Genomic DNA, 17,243 nt, shown 5'->3' on the forward strand with positions numbered 1-17,243 from the left:
GGCCAAGCCTGTGTGGGCAGCAGCAGAGTGCGCAGGGCCTGGGGGAACGCGTTTAGATGGCTCTGGACGTTTCTCTTTCCTGTGCGCAGGAGCTCCCAGGGTTAGCCAGCTGTTGGCAGGCACGATAGGGTGGCACCCTGGAGCAGAACCCATCCTCCCCGGGAGCCTCCCGCCCAGCTGTGGCCTGACTTGCCCTGCAGGGTCGCTGGTGCCAGCGTTGCTGGGCACGGCCTCGGGGGAGCTGGACTCCTTCCCTGTAGCGTGGCCTGCGCAACCAGGAGGGAAAATGTGGGCTTTGTTCCCTGGAAGGTGGAACAGGGCGGAACACCACCCTCTACCGTGCCCTGGAGATCACGGCCTCCAGGATGTGCCTGCAGGGCCACCCCAGCCTGTCGCCCTTCTGGTCTGGAGAAAGCAGCCATGAAGCCTCCCCGCGACCATGGTCCTTGCTTCGGGGGCTCCCTGGCAGGGGCGAGGCCCTGGCTTCATCACCACCAATGGCCTCGGCCAGTTCTTGCCTCTTAGATGTTCCCATGGTTACAAATAAGCTCTTCCCCGGAGTAGAGAGCCTTAGAATTTACGAATCACACTTACATACAATGTCATAATTAATCCTATACGGTGGGTGATTTATGGCCTCGGCAAGATGGCAAAGAAAAACATGTATTTTCTTTAACGACATCGGCCAGAAGCATGCCCGCTCCTCCGGCTCAGTTCTTGCTGGCTCTGCTCGCCTTTCACCTCCCCTCACGCAACATGGAATGTTTATCAGAACAGCAGGCCCTTCTGGTCTCTCTGACACGGACTCTAGTCTTGGAAGTTGGCTGTGATTGAACTTGCGAACTGACTGAAAAACCAGGATGCATCTAGGAGAAGGCCATTAGAGAAGGCCATAGAGATCCAAAACATTAATAATAATAAAGTCCCAATATTAATAAACATCTCTATAGTGTTTGCTGGGAGCTCACTGTTCTCACAGAGGAGAGAACGTGGGTCCCGAGAGCGTGGGTGACCCGATGCCGGCCACACGGCTGGTTTCAGCCGAGGTGGTGTCTTCTCCATGTTGGTCTGGGCCTCCCACCACCACGATGCTTCCTCTGATGTCTTTGTAGGTCCCCTTTATTCTCCATCCTCTACTCCCTGCTCCTGGCCCTTAAAAAAATATCAAGGCAAAATTCACGTGATACAGAATTAACTGTTTTAATGGGTACAGCTCAGGGACAGTCGGTACAGTCACAATGTTGCACAACCGTCCCCTCTATCTCGTTCCAGAACATTTTTCTTTCCCCTAAAGGAAACACTGAACCCATGAAGCAATCACTCCATATTCCCTCTGCTTCCCAGTCCCTGGCAACCACTAATCTGTTTTCTGTCTCTATGGATTTATATTCTGGACTCTCACAGAAGGAGAATCATGCGGTGTGTGGTCTTTTGTGTCTGGCTTCTGTCACGTAGCGTGTTTTTGAGGTTTGTCGCTGTTGTGGCATGAATCACTGGCTCCTTCTTCTTTATGGCTGAATACTATTCCATTGTGTGGAGAGACCACACTTTATTTGTCCTTTTGTCCGTTGGCTGCACTTGGGCTGTTTCTACCCTTTGGCCATTATGAATGAGGCCACTGGGAGCATTTGTGGGCAAGCATTTGCAGGAAGGCCCGTTTTCAGTTCTTTGGGGGTGTATACACACCAGAGAGTGGAATAGCTGGGTCGAAGGGTGATTATGTTTTCCTTTCTGAGGAACCTTCTAGTGCTTTGTAGTGGAGTAAATCTCTCCTTCCTTTGAGGCTGGAACATGCTGGTGGTCCAGAAAGTGCTGAGCCAGGCCTCCTTTCTCACCTGGAACCAGTCCCCTGGCGTCCCTGTCTTCTGGGGGTCGGGGGGGCAGGAAGAGTGAGCTGGCGGTGGGGGGAGAGAAACCTGCGTGAGTTTGCTGGCTGCCAGAACCAAGTACCAACAACTGCAGGACTTAACACAACAGAAATGTACTTTCTCAAAGGTCTGGAGGCTGGAAGTCTGAAATCAAGGTGTCAGCAGGGCTGTTTTCTTCCAGGGCCTCTCTCCTTGATCTGCAGACGGCCGTCTTCTCTCTGCATCTCCTGCATCTTCCCTCCGCACTTGTCAGTGTCCTGATCTCTCCTCCTCAGGGCACCAGATTGGACCGGCACCTGCCTGTATGACCTTGTTCTGCCTCAATACCCTCTCTAATGGCCCTTTTTCCAAATAGTCATATTCTGAGGTTCTGGGGATCCAGGCTTCCACATAGGAATTTTGGGGAGATACAATTCAGCGTGTACCAGCGGCTGTGATGCTTGACGGGATTTTGAGTTTGACACCTGGTGTCAGCCCTGCCAGGTAACAGGTGCAGAATGTGGGTCAGGGACGAATTTGCTAACCCATGGTTTCTCAGCCGTAAAGTGAAGAGAATAATACCGGTCCTAAAAATCAGTAAACATGAGGTAAAGTGTGCGTGTGTTTCTAGAACTGTGTTGGGCAGGAAGTAGGTGCAAATAACAGCTTGTGCTTTTGTTCCCTCATACCTCTCGGGCTTTCTATGTTTTATTTTCCCCAGCAAGTCCATTTGAAACAGGGATCCTTCTCATGTGGCAGATGAAGGCACCCTGAGGGGCTGGCTCTGTCGGGTCTCTCTGAGCACTCCAGGACGCAGTTGCTAGCCCTAACCAGAGCGTTTTTCTATATTAAGAGAAATAGAGAGTCGTAAGAGTACTTTTTGGTGTGGAATACAGGTAGTCCATAAAAATGGTCCTTTTAAGTTCTGCTTTAAGCACTGAAATTCTCCATATTTGAGGAGAAGTTAAAAGAGAATTCAATCTGTGCCTACATAGCCTCCTTTCCCATAAAGCCATAGCCACATAGCCATAGCCACAGTGATAAGAACAAGAACATTCAATCTTTCACATAACAGGAAGTCCAGAGATGGGCTTTTCAGGGTTGCCGCAGTGGCTCAGCCATGTCATCAAAGACCCCATTCCTGTGGATCCTTCTTTTCGGTCATCTCAACATGTTGGCATGTTGCAGTAGGGTTGCAAAGTGTCTGTTCTAGCTCCAGGCATCACGTCCACGTTCAGAGTAAGAAGAAGCATGAGGGTGTCTCGACGGAGTTCCCTTTTATCAAATAGTAAAATCATTTTCAGAAGTCTCCATAATCTTCCTTTAATGTTTCATATCCAGCCGTGTGTCACACAGCCACCCCTTACTCTAGCTGCAAGGGATGGTGGGAAAATGAGTATTCAATTGGGAAGTGAGCAGGAGGGCAGGGAGGTAGGAATGGCCATTGGGTGAGCCCGCTGTCAGTGTCCATTCCCTTCTCCACGAGGCTCCATTCTCTCATCCAGGTGCAAGGAGCCCTTTTCCCTTCTTGCTCCTAATCCTCTTTGACTCTTGATTTCAGCACACATCTACTCTCTAATATGGCAGTTAGCAGTTATTTCTGTGTTTATCTGATCTCCCTTTTAGACTAGAAACTCCTCAAGAGCAGAGACTGTTTCTAGTTCATCTTTACATTCACTGTAGCACCCAGGACTGGTCCTCAAACATACCCTGTATGCAAATGTCTTAATAGTTAAGGAGTAGTGACTTGAGTTTAAAAACTGGCCTTTAGGGGGTGCCCGGGTGGCACAGTCAGTTAAGCAGCTGACTCTTGATCTGCGCTCAGGTCTTGATTTCAGGGATGTGATTTCAAGTCCTGCATCGGGCTCCTTACTGGGCGTGGAGCCTACTTAAAAAAAAAAAGAATAGAAACTTGCCTTTTGTATTGCTTGGTTAAAACTCTTTATACTATATTGCCTTGGTGAATATTTTAGAATATAGGTGGTTATTATAGCAAATACTTGTGTCCTTACCATTTGCCAATCTTACTACACATAAGATTCTCAGCACACTGTAAATCAAGACACGTCAGCTACTGCCATGCCCTTCAAGCCTTAGAGAATTCCAGTACAGTGGGTACCATTATTATGCTTACTTTACAGATGGGGTAGCTGAGGTCTTAGGGAAGTTAGTCCCCTGTTCCCAAACACCTACTAAGTTGCAGAGCTGGGGTTTAGATGCTAATCTCTATGAATTCGAGGTTCATGATTGTAAGTATTAGCTATAGGATTTCCGGCCTAGACTACATTTCCTCCAAGACCTGAAATTTAATGGAGGTTATGTTCTTGGGCACCAGTTTCTGTTTTTCATGCCCTCTCTAGCCACCTGGTCAGCGATTTGGTGTATTGGCCTGCATGACCCCAAAGGAAACCATCTGTCCTTGTCAGGCTGAGATTGGCCTCTAGAAGTGTTGTTCTGGAAGAGCTGTGGACTGTAACCAGGAAAGTGACCAGGAAAGCCTCTGAGAAAGCCGCTCCTGAACAGACAGCCCAAACCCATGTCCCTAAGACAGTCTTTGCCAAGCCTGCACCTTCAAACCAGCACTTGGCATGAATCTGATGAAGACCAGGTTCACTCATGTCAGCCCCATTCATGGAGATGGTCCTGGACCTCTTTCCTCTTTTTTCTGATCTTTCACTGATTATTGCTTGATTCCTGACCCCTTTGGCTTTGTATCTGACAGTAAAATTTGGCTTCTCTAACCTGGCCCAAAAAACTCCTTAGAGCCCAGCGTTATTAGTTCTTCATGTTCTTGGCTTCATTGTGTAAAATTTGAGTTCAGCTCAGCTCCGGCAGCTGTGATCTCTTCCTAGCTGCATGGTGACCCCCTTTGGCCCTCTGTGTTGGCACTCAGACCAAGTAGAACTTTAGCCCAATAAAAGTGTTCACTAGTGGGGACACCCAGCTGGCTCAGTTGGTGGAACACATGACTCTTGATCTCAGGGTCATGAGTTTAAACCCCATGTTGGGTGTGAAGCTTACTTAAAAAAAAAAAAGTGTTCACCGGCTTTTAAAATACATAGCGACCTGGAATGAAGTGGGATTCCCTCTGACTACTAGCCAGTGCTATCCGTTCTTAGACTTTGTTATTGAAATTTAACTGTCTTCACACAATGCCATCTATCTGAAGGAGAAGCCAGCTATGTGTATATTCTCAAAGTTTTGCCATCCAAATGTTTGGCACTAAGGGAACCCTGGCATCTGTATGCATTAAACATACAAACGCCCAAACATTTGGATGAAGAATGAAAAAGTCAGCAAACACAGGGAACATTGGCATTTGCAGAGATAAGTTGAAGAGCTGGCTAGTCTTCAAGTTGTTTTCAGGCTGCTGTAGACAAATCTCCAGCATTTATTACACGAACACAGATTGCGATTAAAGACTAGTCCAGGTCAAATGAAATAAAAATGAGGGGCAGAGGGGCGCCTGGGTGGCTCAGCCGTTAAGCATCTGCCTTTGGCTCAGGTCATGATCCCAGGGTCCTGGGATCGAGCCCGGCATCGGGCTCCCTGCTTGGCGGGAAGCCTGCTTCTCCCTCTCCCACTCCCCTTGCTTGTGTTCCCTCTCTCTCTGTCAAATAAATAAATAAAATCTTAAAAAAATCAAAACAAAAAACAACCGAGGGGCAGAGTCTAATAGTCACCTCTCTGCCCACTTTTTCCAGCTCCTGGACTCAGGGGCATGTGTGGACTTGCATAGCCTTTGTAACCGGCTTTCTGGGCTCTAGCCTGTCTTAGAAGGCAAAACAACTCCCTTATCCCGACATACCACAGCTGCTTAGATGTGGTGATTTAACCTTCTTAAGAGCAAAATCCATTACTCACCCTACCCACTATTATACTGATAAAGTATAGCCTAATAGATCGATATGAGTAGGCTAGCTAAAAATACCTCATCTATACCACATCTATTCTAAAAAACCGAGACCTCTATTAAGCTGATGATTTCCGGGAGTAAGTGCATTTGGCTTAAGGTCAATAGACAAGGAACTTTCACACAAGCCATGCTGTTTGTAATTTACAGAGTCCTCCCTGCCTTTGGGAAGCAGTGGGAAGAGTTTGGTCTTGTTTTTATTTGCTTATACACTAGCTCTCCTTTGCGTTGTTGTGAAGATGGAACGAGCTCTTTTCTGTGCCCAGCATGTTAGTTCCTCATGTGCCCACCCCTCACCTCTACCCCAGGTAAGAGGTCGCACTGCTTATGTCTTTTTTTGGGGGGTCTGTGATTCAGGGGGTAGCAGCTGGAGGACACAGCACAGCAGAATGGCATATCCATGGTCCTATAACATCATACTAAAAACTCACACGTTTTCATTCTATCAAGCTATTCCATGAGCCTTGCTTCCTTCTGCCTCTTTGTTTCCTTTCCATTCTATTGCAAGATGATTTTGATCATCCAGAAAGCACATTCTTTATTGAAAACATCAACACACCCTATTTCCTTTGAAGAGCGGAATCAAAGGAAAGCAAACAAGCAAAGCAAAGAAACCCATCGTGCAGGCTGGGGAGAGGTCGGTTGCCTCTGGAATGCTTGGACCCGAGCCCTTCACTGGAGTTTCCGCAAGCTCCACCCTCGGCGTCCGGTAGGACAGTGCCCTCTGCCTTCAAAACCCGTCACCTTCCGTTCACAATCCCAGAACTTACGATGGCTGTCTCTCTCAGCTGTGGGGACCACCTCCTTTCCTCCACAGACATCTGGTGTGCGCCAGCCGTCCACTTTCCCTGCGAGCAGACAACTAGTTGGATTGCACTTCCGGGTCAATGCATCCAATGTCAGTTACACCCAAACGCATTTATTAGCTTTAGACAGGGGCGTGTCTTAAAGTATTTACATTCAGACACTGGGGAAACAGTCAAGTTATTCTCATAGCATAAGAATACATTCTTGGTCCCCAAGTCTTCAAAATTTAAATAAGGGCCTTCCCCCTCCCCCCCCATCAATTGTAAGTGGCAAAATATATAGCTGTCTGGTCTTCTGCAATATGTAGATGTTATTTGATTGAAGACAAACATATCCAGCTGGTGTTTTTCTGGGGGTGGTGGTAAAAGCTTTTCCTCTTCCCCACCCCACATTTCTTCCTGAGCTCTTCCACGCTTTCAGAAGAATCAGGGAGAAACCTGCCTTCCCTTCCCCCTGGCGCTGCTCTGTCCTCGGGAAAGAGGAAGGGGTGACTTACCTAACTGGTGGAATGATGGGAGGGGCCTCCGAGCATGCGCAATGCAGCACCTTCCTGGCCCGCGGAGCTCTAATGCTAAGTCTTGCTCTCTGAGGCAGTCTCTGAATCCTCCCATGCTGGAATCTGTGTTTTCTCCCTCCATCATCTGAACTTATATACGCCGGATATCAGCTGGGGCCTCCCAAAGTGGCACCCTATAGTTAAACTTGAACCTGCAGTTTCTTCAAATTTCAGGGGTGCAGAGAGGTTGCTGGAGTCAGGGCCACGGCAGCCTGCTGGTCCCCGAGTCTTTGTATGTGTCGCAGGTCCACACCTCAGCGGCCCAGATGTGACCACAGCTGCTTCTTCAGTGGCCAGAAAGCCCCATTCATACCAGTTGGATATGTTTTCTAGAATGGGGTGATTGTGGGAGGGGCTGGGCGTCCCAACCCTTCACACTGTTCCACTGCCCTGCTGGCTTCTCCTTTCTGTTGACCTCTCCCCTCCACCACCTCCCTCCTCCCTTCTCCCTCCAAGCCCCCACACCCAACTGTACCTCCTCCCTAGCACAGTGGCCCTGGCTTCCCTCTCCTCTGTAGTCCTTGTGCCCACGACATCCGTGCCCCTCAAGGGTTCACCATTAGACCCTAGTATTCACCAAGGGACTCTTCCAGACAGTTTCCTCTCAAAGAGAGATTCTGGTGGCAGTTATTCAAGATGATAATTTTAACACCCACACTGCTTCTACTGTTCAGTATTTTTTTTTTTTAGAAAAGATTTTGTTTATTAGAGAGAGTGAGCAAAAGAGAGAAGGAGCTGGGGGGGGGGTGCGGGCAGGGATAGAGGGAGAGGGAGAAGTAGGTTCCCTGTTGAACATGGAGCCTGATGCAGGGCTTGATCCCAGGACCCCAGGATCGTGGCCTCAGCCGAAGGCAGACACTTAACCGACTGAGCCACCCAGGCGCCCCCTGTTTATACTGCTTGTATGGCGTGTGCACCCACAGTGGTGGGGCTTGCAGGACTTGAGAGGACATTGGGTGTTCCATGCTGCCCCTGCATGCAAGAAAACGCCCCCACTGATTTCCAGTCAGGTGCCCCTCAGCCAGCAGCTGAGTTGTCCCTTAGTGCCTCCACAGAGGGGGTTCCTTACCCCGGGTTCCCTACTGGCAGGTCAGGGGGACTTACATAAGTCTAGGGTGTTATTCATAGGAGAACTTGGTGGGAAATTTCCGCTTGGGGCAGCAGCTAGTTTTCCTTCCTGCCCTCTGACTGAAGGGTCTTCTTTCTTCTGTTTAAAGAACTCCTCATCCCTTCTCATCCCTCCGGATCATCCTCCACACCTGTTTCAGTGGCCACCGTCTTTTCTCTCCCTTTCCTCAGGCCTCTGAAAAGAAAATCTTTGTCTTTCATTTAAGTGGAAGTGAGTGTTTTTTTGTTCTGTTTTTTAGACTTTTTTTCTGCTTTAATGTAAGCTAAGGCAGAGAAAAGGGCCCTATGGAACAAATAACAGAGAAGAGAGGAGGGAAATACATGCATGGCCACAGAAGGGTGAACAGGTTGTGCACTGCACAAATACTGGTTTCCATTTCACACAAACAGTGATGTGATATGCAGAATGGGGTTTGCAAACTAGGGAAAATGCTTCTTTGACCTGACTTCTCTCATTCAAGGGTGGGGTGGATTTATGGAGAGAGTGATATACTTTGAGCCCAAAAGGTCCTTACTTGAACCACGCAGTTCAGTCACTGTCTCACCAAACAGCTGTGGACTAATCTCTTAACATGTCAGAACCCCAGTTTCCTTATTTATGAAAGGAGAGCCATAGCATCTTATTTATAGAGTTGCTGTGAGATAGAAATGAGGTCTTCTATTAATTGCCTGCTATGTATTAGGTGCTCAATAAATACCATTTTCCCAGACATGTTGTGCTGGTCCACAGAGCAGTTGCCAATCTCACTACTGGCCCTTTTCAAGTGAAAATATTCAGGGCCTTTCAGAGATGCCAAGTATATCTGTTGGAGGCTGACAAAGATACAGTTCTCCTCCTGGAACTTAATTGAAGAAATTGACAAATTTGTCAAGATGTGTGGCCTGTCGAGGCACCTCAAAGAGTTGCAGCCTTAACGACAGCCACGACAACCTACTGAGCACACAGTCCGTTAGGCGCTGTTTTAGGTGCCTCTATGTATTATTGCCTTTCTGAATACAGCATCCAAAACCCCATCTCTAGAATTCTGAGTCTTCCTAAGGGGTAGAAGGTAGCTTTTCTTTGCTTTCCATCCCCCCTCCTTGCGTTGCCTGGTGCTTTTGTAGATCTTTGGATTTCCCAAACTGGTTGGTTTCCATCAGCTCTTCTGTCCCTTTTGACCAGTTACTTACTTCTGAGCAGCGAGTGGGAGACATGTTCCACAGATGAGCCCAAGACACGGGCCTGGAGCCGGGTGGCGTGCTGGAGCCAGCTTGCGCCCACTGCTAAGAGCCCGTGGTGTGGGTCTCCCCCCAGCTCAGCAGCACGATGTCATGCTGGTCCTTGAAATCAGCCACGGTGGAAGTATTTGCAGCAAGGAAGCCAACAAATGCTACAAAGTAGGACCGTTCCTCCCTGGGAGCTGGGTCACCATCCCTGCACTGGCCGGCCTGCGGCAGCATGATGGCTGGCCCACGCGCTTGTGCGGAAAGCCTACCAGGGTGTTTCAGACTTGAATGGAGGAGGCTGCAGAAAGCCTGTACTCCACAGACATGCTTTAAATGGAGAATTTCAGGGAGGCGGAGTTGCTACTTCTATTACGCCCCACATTGTAGAAGACAAGTAGCGGGTCTTCAAAAACGATGCCGAAGGGAAGCTTCTAGGGACCAGGTGCAGATTTAGTGTCACCTCCTGTACCTGGCAATGGCTTCACATGCTCAGAAATACCTTACTTTTCTTATAATGCGATGTCTCAGTATCGTCTGGCAATTGGGAGGACAAGGACTTAGTAGAAACCTGGGGAACTGCAAGAAAGAAATGGGTTGGCATAGCCTGGACTTCAGCGATTCTACACCAGATGGCGCTCTCGTCTTAGGAGAAGGAGGCGGTTAGCCTGCACTAACTGCCGAAGATTTGCTCCTCTGCCTGCTGTCATCTATTGCATTAGGGCAATGGGTTTGACCTGAGCAATATTAAGGGCCGAGTCACTGGCCTGCTGCTTTACTAACGGCTATCTGTGATCCTATGACTCAGCGTTAATTATTTTTCCTCCTGGGGGAAGGGGAGTAGGAAAACCCCACCCTACCGCAAGCTTCACTGCAAGGAGCTTGACGTTCACAGATGAAGGAAAGGGCATTATAATTGATCCCCTACTTCTAAGAAGTAACCAGTAGGTTCGTCCATCTCCAGCAGAAGACAGAGAAGGTGTATGAGATCTCTGTACGCCCTGCTTCTGAATGCGTGTTTCCTCCTATTCCCATCGTCCCTGCTCCCGCCAGCATTTCACATCTCCGATTAGATCCGACTGCCAGTTGCAGGGATCTGAGGGAAGAAATGCTGGTCAGGTGAGGGAGATGGCCCGCACAGCCCCTGTCACTGTCCCAGCCCCACACAGATGTGTGGGCACTGACCATCTACTTGAGGTACTCCCTTCACTGTGAGCCTCCCACGCTTGGCCATGTCCTTACTTTGGCCAATTGGCCAGCCTTGGAATTCCCATTTTTCTTGACACCCCCCTGCCCCTGAGCACCCCAGCCTGAGGCCATATTTTTGCTTTAGCCCATTTTGGTCCCAGATGCCAGCTCTTGCTCTCTGACCCGGGCTGGAATACCGGCTGCATGCTCCACCGGCCTGGCTCTTGTTTCCCCCAGCTGTCACCTCCAGTCTTGTCTGCAAGCTTCCTGCTGATTATGGCTCCTCAGTCCATTCCTCTGCTTCTCTGAGCTGAGCCCTGCTCTTGAAGTCCTCCCCGGAGGCCATTCCCATGCTGTTGGCTCCCACTGTCCTCATCTGCCAGTTGTCCTAGCTCCTGGGCATTTCGTGTGCTATTCCCCAAGTCCTTGCTTCGAATCTGCTCACCTCAGGTGGTTCCTCTGTCTCATCAGGAAGCTAGGAACCTTCTTCAACTTTACAGCTCTGCTCTCGGGTTCCCTCTTTTAGGAGGAATCATTTTTTGGGAAGTGGGGTCTTGGGAATTTCATGAAATGAAAGTCTCATCTCTTTGCTAAGGTTTAAGGAAGCTGCCCACATCTTGCACAAGTGGATTATTCCACCTCTTATAGTCAAGAGTAAAAGTTACACAATGGCTTCATGTTCTAACCTTTGCAGTATTTCCAATGACATAGGCAGGTCAAGATCCTATCTTTTTCTCCCCAGCTGGTCATGACTGGGCCCTTCTGCTTCTAACTTATGTCTTACTCTGCTAGTTTGAAGGGAACAACCATAGAAGGTCACCAGTATTCCCCGCATCCCATCTACTCCTTCTCTTCCTTATATTTCAAGAATGCCTGGCTGGAGAGGCATGTGAAGTTAAGTGAGAGTTTATTTAAGGTGAACAGATCATAGGTGAATGCAGAAGGGAAAAATCCAGTTGGCAGGGAAAGCAAAAGTGTTTGTGATCACTTGTAGTGAAGACCACAATAGCCCTCTGCCCATGCTTGCACTGCTCACAGGTATGGGGGAGGCAAGAATGAGCCATGGGGTATGTTTGTAGCTCATTAGTCTTTCTTTTCTTTTTTCTTTTTTTTTTTAAAGACTTATTTACCCATTCTAGAGAGAGAGAGAGAGAGAGAGAGAAAGAGAGCACAAGCAAGGGAAGAGGGAGAGAGAGAATCCTAAAGCAGACCCCCTATCTGAGTATAGAGCCTGATGTGGGGCTCAATCCCAGGACCCTGAGATCACTACCTGAGATGAAACCAACAGTTGGAAGCTTGACCAACTGAGTCACCCAGGCACCCCAAGTCTCATCAGTCTTTCTAACACTAAAGGCCCAATTCTCCTGGTGACCAATTCTACCATTTCCTTCCTAGCATCCTTGGACATTTCCTTCCTCAATCCAGGTCTTGATCTGCTTTCAGAATTCGTATCCCTTCCAGTCTTTTTTCTTTCCATTGCTGTGACAAGTTGATGTCATCGATGGTCCCCATTAATAATCTCTCTGTATCTCTGCCCTTTCCTCTGTGGCTTTGCAGTCTCTACTCATTCTGATTCTGGGACGTGTGACCTGCTGTGGCCGATGCGTGGGGAGCAAACTGGATTGAAGCGTAGACTTGTGAAAATTCGTTTGCTTTCTTCCTCATCTTCAACTTCTGCTTCCTTATGTGAGCAAAACTGGGCTAGCTCCTGGAGGATGAGAGGCGCATGGAGCTGAGTCATCCCAGCTGGGGCCATCTTACACCAGCTGGCCCCCAGCTGACCTGCCAGACACGTGAGTGAGCCTGCTCAGATTAGCAGGGTGGTTCAGCCAATCCATCCACCCAAGAGCAAACAGAAGTATCTATTTTTGTACTCCACTGGAGTTTTGTGGTTGTTTGTTACATGACAATATTGTGGCAATAGATAGCTGATACTGATATAGGATGTGAGTGCCATCAGAGTATTCTTACCCCCAAGATTCTGGAATGATTCGGCTTGCCTCTTATCTCTCTGTCACTCTAGACTAGTGGGAGTAGACTGGGAAAGTGCTGGGAGATTCTGATGACATATTTTAATTATAAAAAACACAGAAGATCATGGGTCTTTGAGCCAGACATGTGTAGGGATGGTATCTACTGGAACATAGTGGGGGACTTCGGTAGTCCTCACCTGGACTTCATTACTCATGCCTCCTGCTCACTACTAGACTTTAGCCTAGTTGAGTTGAAGAAGTGAGCTTCTCCAGGATGGGAGGCACCCTGGTGGACTTCGGGTTTATCACAGTGTGACCCAGCACTCTCCCGTTTGGAACTAGAGTCAAACGATCTGGGCTTCATTACCTGGATTATTGCAATAACTCCTTAACTTGTGTCTGGACCAATGCATCCTGCCCACCACTGCCGGATTTATCTTTCCCAAATACCACTTCCCTTCTAGATTCTCTCTTCTCTACTCAAAGAAATAGAGTGGTTCCCCATGGCCTTTTCGATTAAGCCTGAACTCAGTCTGCTGCATTAGGGACCTCGTAATCTGTCCCACCTTAGTTTACTCCCACGTCCCACTATTTCCTGCTGCCCCCGTGTCCTCACACCCGCTGGCCCACAGCAGGCTCTTTGCCTTTCCTGACGCCTGTTGCTCACTCTTATTTCTCCCTCCACCTGCCCCAACCCACACCTCCACTACACCTCTGCTGAGCCTACTTACTCTTTAAGTATTGACTTAGCCCTTCCCTTGCTCATGAAGCCTCCTCGATAGCTCAGAAAATGTTGATGTTTGCCTACTATGTTGAGAACCTATAATCCTTGTAACTGGAGGAGAGCCTCACAGCCTGCCCTTTCTTCAATGGCCAGTCACCAGAGGGCACAAGCCATCGGCAAAGAATTTAGATGAGTTCTCACTAGAAGGGTCAGCTCACAGCTTTTCTTGTACTGAGGAAACAGCTACTGAGGAACTTGGGATCTTTTTTCTCATTCTGTAGGCTGAAGAGGAATAGAGAAAGAAAGTAAACACTGTTCCGTATAGTAATAGGATTTTCTAACCTCATGGATGGGGATGGTACCTTGGAGATTATTTCCTTCCCAACAGAAGCTACTGTCTTTGAGAATTTTTTGTGCTGTGCTATGTGTGTGTGTGTGTGTGTGTGTGTGTAAATGGACCTGTTTCAACAGGTTCAACAGTTAAAGGAACAATATATAATCTTTCAGATGAGAGATCACAAAGGCAATCTGACCTAAATCTTTCTGGACCCATTAGGAAAGCGGAAATTCCAAATCCACTGGATTGTTCTTGGGATTTGCGGTGTTAGTGGCCGTCAGTGGCAATCTAGGAAAATTCTCAGGACCCTTCTGCAGACTAGGTGATGTAGACTTGAGAAAAGTCCTAAGAGGGAGAAAGGAGGTTGTGGCAGGCATTGTGGTCACTTTTGGTGCACAGGGCTCTGATTTTCCCAGAAGGTAATTGGAGATTCTGACTTGGGATAAAAGGAGATGCTATGAAGAGAGAAATGGGAATTTCAGGTCTGGGGCCAGCTTAGGGACTAAGGGTGTACCTTATGTGGAGGGATTAACATCTTAGATGCTTTCCCTTTGCAGTCTGACAAAGTCCTATTTATTTAGTGCTCAGCTTTGTCTCTTCCCCTTCAACATTGAGTTCATATTTTTAATGCACTTGATTTTTGAGTATACCCCAGTGTAGCCCGGCATGGAGAAATGGGAGCTGGAAGGTCCGAGTGGAGGGTAATGGGTGCATCTCAGCATTCTCAGGGGTTTCTGATTTCTTTTCTTTCTTTTTTTTTTATTTAAAGATTTTATTTATTTATATGAGAGAAAGAGAGCCCGAACAGTGGAGGGGCAGAGGGAGAGGGAGACTCGCTGCTGAGCATGAAGCTTGATGCAGGGCTCAATCCCACGACCCTGAGATCATGACCTGAGCCAAAACCAAAAGTCAGATGCTTCACTGACTCAGCCACCCAGGTGCCCCTTCCGATTTCTTTTCAACAATTTTTTAACTTTATAATTTTAATTTGGTGAACATGTAACAATGTTAATCTAAGACCTCCTGGATGACCATTTGAAACTGTCATAATATTTTCGTGCTGACATTTACACTTCTGTACCCAATCCCATTTGCACCAAGTGAAAGCCAAATGAAGTCACAGAGGTGGTATAAATGAAGCTTTGTAGCTTCAAATAAGGAAGTGAGGGGGAAGGGCTGTGTCCTCTTCTGGCCGGGAGTGGAGGCAGGCACGCTGGAGGCCGAAGACCCCGCACCTGCCCCAGGCACGTTCGCATAGGCTGATGCCCAAGGACAGGAGACGCTGGATGTCCCAGCTCAGGCTGGGAGCAAATTCACTCTTCTTCCACATTTTTATTCTATTCAGGCCCTTAATGGGTGGGTTGATGCCCACCTGCTTTGATGAGAGCAATTGTTTTTTTTTTTAAACTCTACTGATTCAAATGCTAATCTCTTCTGGAAACATCATTACAGACACACCCAGAAATAATGTGTTTGTTTGTTTATTTGTTTTTTCCCAGCTACCTGGTAAATCAGCTTAACCTAGTTAAGTAGACATGTACAATTAACCATCACAACAGATAAGCAGATATATTAGGGCTCAGTTGATTTGCGTACTTTGCAACTTGTAGTTTATTAAATGTAAGTATGGTAATAAATTTACAACAAAGAAATTTTCTTCTCCAAATACAGGCAATAATAGGATTAAATTTAATGCAGATTCAAGAGTGTCACAATGTTAATCTCGTCTTCAACTGAATTAGACAGCTTTACAGTGTTATCAGATGATACTTCATTAAAATAGACAGTTGAAAATTCCACTTGGCAAGCTTTGGTTAAGTATGAGGTCTGATTATTCTGAACTAGGAGGCAAAACCTTAAAACCATGAATATCATTTTGAACAGCGTTCTTCTATAAGGAAGCCCTCTCTGAATTCATATTCTGAAAGTCAAAATAGGAAGCCAGTGATTAAATAAAGAACCAGACCTGAGTCTATCTCTCTCTCTTATTAAAGACCACTAACTCGTTTTCAGCAAAACATTCTCATTAAACTGGTGTTGTTAATTTGAAAATAATTTGGCTTTTCGGGAATTTTTTTTTTTTTGGTATGTAATTTAAAATTTTGCTTTGGTGTTTATAAATTTTAAACATTTATACCAATTTTTATGTTTATGCTTATTCAAGTAACATTATACAAATCTTAAGTCAAACTGGAAGGTCTCTAAAATTTTTTCCTCTTAGGGGACTATTCGTTCCTCTAATTTGAGAAAAACTGTGATTTGGGTGAAAGATACTTGTAGTATGTACATATTACTGGCACTACAAATTTGTCTTCTATTCTTCTCTGATTAATTTTACATCTGTTAAACTTAGCTCCCCAATGATTTATTATGCTTTTTTGGTATACTCCATAGTACCTGGTCAATACTGGGAGCATAATAGCTAGTCACTAAATCCTGGCAAAATGGGAGTGGTCTGGGCTCCGTGAGTGCAGTGAAACTGGGAATGGATTCGAAAGAAGTGAAATGCATCCCTAGCTTGCAAAATTCTTTAGCGTCTGTTAAGTTCTGATAGTATAAGGGTCCCTGCATCTCCACGGTACAGGGAGGTGTTCAGTCAATGCTCCTAAAGTAAAAAGGTCTCGTCCTCGGCAAAAGGAGGAAAAAAGTGAACAATGATCTTCAAAGCCCTGTACATGTACGTCTGGGGAATCTCATGTTGTCGGTATCTTAGGACAAGCTTTACGTCTATACTTCCAAGTACACACACATGTGCACACACACGTGCACACACAGATACACATACACACTGTCTTTCTTTGCAAGGCAATATGATCGTCCAAAATAGAACACTCTTGATGGGGTAGGCCACTTGAAGCCTTGTCCCCAGAAGGCCTTTCCTGCATCTGGAAATCTGACCTGACCAGCTCAAAGGGGGTAATCCAATCCTGGCCACATTTTCGGTGAGTATCGGTTGCCTCCCTGATGCATACCCAGGGCTGAATTTCCCCATGGACCATTTCAGAACAAGAACACAGCTCCCGTCAGTATGGGCTTACCCACAGCGGAAACTGGAGGCACTGGGGGCAGCTTGGCTCTCCTGGAGGTCTGGGACACACGACCGTCAGTTAGGGGCCAAGCAAGTCTTAGCTGACGTGCCTGTCGGAAGCCAAGAGTGGGCTCTATTTCCTCGGATGCAGAAACTGAGCAAAAGGGAGTTGCCGGCTTCTCGCCCCCCCACTGGAACTCCAGGGCTTTGGATCAAGACTGGTGCTAGGGCAAAACCCCCTGCCCAGGAATCTGAATTTTAACAAGATCCCCAGGAGATTCAGATGCCTACCAAAGTTGGAGAACTGTGGGCTTATTAAGGCTGTCAATGCTGTTGACCTTTTCAGCTGATGTTCCAACGTGACCACCTCTGGTGAAGGGCTCCCCCTGCCCACCCCCTAACTTAGAACAGCTGGGAATTGAGCTGTGGCCCCCGAACCTCCCTCCACCACCAAACCGATCCTTGTTGTTGTGCTACAGACTTCTAGGCCACGGAGGTTCGAGCTGCTCTGACATTTACACATCAGTGTCCTAATTTAA

General features: G+C 47.3%; 2 long non-coding RNA genes across 3 annotated transcripts in view; one reads left to right on the forward strand and one right to left on the reverse strand.

Moving 5' to 3' along the window:
• The window catches only part of LOC113264641 (uncharacterized), a 192,804-nt gene that overhangs the window by 69,315 nt on the left and 106,246 nt on the right, over positions 1–17,243 (forward strand). The gene's annotated exons all lie outside the window — the stretch shown is intronic.
• Positions 1,176–6,637, reverse strand: LOC130542108 (uncharacterized). Of its 2 annotated transcripts, none has more exons than XR_008956423.1 (2): positions 6,531–6,637; positions 1,176–3,732 (listed from the first exon to the last, which is right to left on the reverse strand). It is a non-coding gene; the product is annotated as an uncharacterized LOC130542108 (long non-coding RNA). The 2 variants fall into 2 exon arrangements; XR_008956424.1 differs by having other exon boundaries at positions 1,176–3,735.

The sequence above is a fragment of the Ursus arctos genome, unplaced genomic scaffold (genome assembly GCF_023065955.2).
Source record: "Ursus arctos isolate Adak ecotype North America unplaced genomic scaffold, UrsArc2.0 scaffold_3, whole genome shotgun sequence".
NCBI classification, from domain to species: Eukaryota; Metazoa; Chordata; class Mammalia; order Carnivora; family Ursidae; genus Ursus; species Ursus arctos.